This window comes from Montipora capricornis, chromosome 6, assembly GCF_036669925.1.
Source record: "Montipora capricornis isolate CH-2021 chromosome 6, ASM3666992v2, whole genome shotgun sequence".
NCBI lineage: Eukaryota > Metazoa > Cnidaria > Anthozoa > Scleractinia > Acroporidae > Montipora > Montipora capricornis.
The window spans coordinates 14,869,406-14,871,905 of NC_090888.1; the positions used below are offsets into that span (position 1 = coordinate 14,869,406).

At 37.9% G+C, this 2,500-nt stretch overlaps 3 protein-coding genes and 1 long non-coding RNA gene across 5 annotated transcripts in view; 2 read left to right on the top strand and 2 right to left on the bottom strand.

Moving 5' to 3' along the window:
- The window catches only part of LOC138053265 (protein NLRC3-like), a 181,831-nt gene that overhangs the window by 49,631 nt on the left and 129,700 nt on the right, over nucleotides 1–2,500 (top strand). The window lies entirely within an intron of this gene.
- The window catches only part of LOC138051602 (NLR family CARD domain-containing protein 4-like), a 71,001-nt gene that overhangs the window by 29,185 nt on the left and 39,316 nt on the right, over nucleotides 1–2,500 (top strand). The gene's annotated exons all lie outside the window — the stretch shown is intronic.
- Nucleotides 1–2,500, bottom strand: part of LOC138051595 (uncharacterized) — a 25,087-nt gene that overhangs the window by 8,525 nt on the left and 14,062 nt on the right. The gene's annotated exons all lie outside the window — the stretch shown is intronic.
- The window catches only part of LOC138051612 (uncharacterized), a 3,064-nt gene continuing 953 nt past the window's right edge, over nucleotides 390–2,500 (bottom strand). The window contains exon 2 of the long non-coding RNA XR_011132854.1: nucleotides 390–744. This is a non-coding gene — a long non-coding RNA (uncharacterized lncRNA). The remainder of the gene's footprint in view (nucleotides 745–2,500) is intronic.

A 2,500-nucleotide genomic window follows, 5' to 3' on the forward strand; every position in this document is an offset into this window, starting at 1 on the left:
GCAAAGGAATGATATGGGAATTGTATGGGAGCTGTAATCAGTCCCATACCAAACCCACATCTATGGAAAAGATACGTATTTCATAAAAATCCATACTATTCCCATACATGGTAATGATATGGGCGGTGGGAATGGTATAGGATGATTGCCATGCGAAGGAATGATATGGGAATGGTATGGGAGCTTAAATCAGTCCCATACCAAACCCACGCCTATGGGAAAGATCGATACGTAAACTATTGCTGCTCCACAAGCTATGGAAAACTATGGGACTACAATGGGAAAGACAACTTGTACCCATAGCAAACCCATACCTCAGCTGCTTACTGGAGGTATGCAATTGCTAGAATATTTCCACAAAGGTGAAAATTATTCAAGGAAATGACCACTTTGTGTTTAAGCTTTAAAGTCCCTTTATTCAAATCATGGACACAATGTTAAATTGAAAACTTAAAAGTTGAAATCTGAAATGAAGCGCTTACAAAGTAAAACTGTACAAGCTTTGTCCACCTTTGAACTGTTAACAATTAAAACTTAATGCAAGTGTCTGTTTATTTTAATGCCCATCTAGTGTGGTGTCATTATAATGGCTTTACGAAGGGATAAAACTGTTCTATTATTCCACTCGTACAGAAGAGATTCATATTCTTTGTGGCCACCGAGCCTTGACACACTTCATATCTATTTTTTGCACCACTTGGCTGGCACTGATTCCATCTTTGGTGAACTTCGAACAGACTTTACCTAAAGGTAGAATCAAGAAATGTTAATGTTTTTGGTCTCATTTTTATTTACCAAACAATAGTCACAACACTGTTTTAACCTGGGTGTTTGAGTATTCACTTAAAAGCAGGTATTCCTGGGCTTTGGAAAGTGAGCAATTTTAGACAATTTAAATTTAAAAAAACTATCCAGGCACTTAGCATCACTTTTCTTTTTGTGCAGACACAAGCATTCCACATATTTTCTCTATTTTATGTTAAACATGCAAGCTAGTTAAATTCATGCCTGCTAATACATAAAAATTAAAATACAGAGGAATTCCATATCATGCCTTTGAGCACCTTTATGTGGCAACTTTATAGAAATAGTCAATTGTTAGAAAAAGAATAATGAACCTACCAATGATTGCATGAACATGCAATTAAATAATAGCAAATTGTTTGTTTATGTTTAAGAAGGTAGGTTACATTGGAACTATGTAAAATATCTCCCATTCAATAGGTACAGTACCCCTCAAAAGTAAGTTCACAGTCTCAACTTGATCCTCGATGCTTGAAACGTTCAAGGATTAAGTCTCGAGGATCGAATTGAGACTGTAGACTTACTGGCAAGATTTCGGCACAAGTTTCCCCTACTTCATTATGCATACACTCCTTTGTTTCAAGAAAACAATAGCGATAACAATAGACGTCCTTTGGGACTGTGGCGCTTTGTTCTTTCTTTTTAGAGGTTTTTTTTCTAAGTCTATATGGACTTAAAAAAAGTCGGTCGAACTTCTGTCTGAAATACGGAAAATCCAACAGTTTTTCTTGCAATTTTGGCACTTTTCCTGCAATTTTACTCATTTTTCAGTGTTAGAATAAGCGCAAGAAGTGGAGTTTTCAAGCAATCGTTGTAATAGGGTTCAGATTCGCAAACATAACAAACAAACCAAATAAAAGTACTGTCATAAGAAATTTAATGGCTACCTGCTCTTTTTATCGTGAAATTGGTCTTCCTGTCTGCTTAAAAATTCCCCGAGACACTGGAAAGTGTATATTTTTTTCCTTTCCTGTATTTAGGATCACGAACGATGCATTTAGAGGGATTTTGCGATTTATATCTCTTTGTAGAGATCGGCAATATCCCCACTCATGATTCCCAGTAAATAACTTTGCCAGACACCCATGGATGTTCCCCTACGAGGCATACTTCGTTTACCTCCCCATCATGTCCCTTCAATGCCCTGCTGTGGGCTTGTTTGTCTGGGTCAACGAAGTTTAGGCGATGGTTAACTGTGGTGAGATGATATTAGCCCTTGTCTTGTAGGCAGTTGTAAACTTTCCCGCCACAGGTAGCTAGGGCTAATATTTTTTCAAGGAAAGTTTACGGTCAGAAAATTAATATGTGTTCTGGCGGATTGAAGGCTATCCATTGTAGTTTTTTCTTGAGCATCGCGAAACAGATCCACCCCCCGATGCGGCACTTTGTCTTTGCCAAATGACTGCGTTTTCACACAGGTTTTGGACACGGAAGACGAAAGTAAATTGTTTTCTTTGCACCACTCTATGCACAAGTCTGGGAATGATATAAAGCAGGGATAAATTCCAAATGATCAAATCTTCCATTACGAAGACACTAAGTTTGCTTCAAAAGAAGGGATATATGAAACGATTTTAATTGCAATGAACTCGTGCATGAAAGTTTCCCATGAAAGATGCACCAATCATACTTTAATCGTGGTATACTCTTCCACGCAGTGAGCTTATAAGTGTGCCGCACGCACAGGGCATGAAGG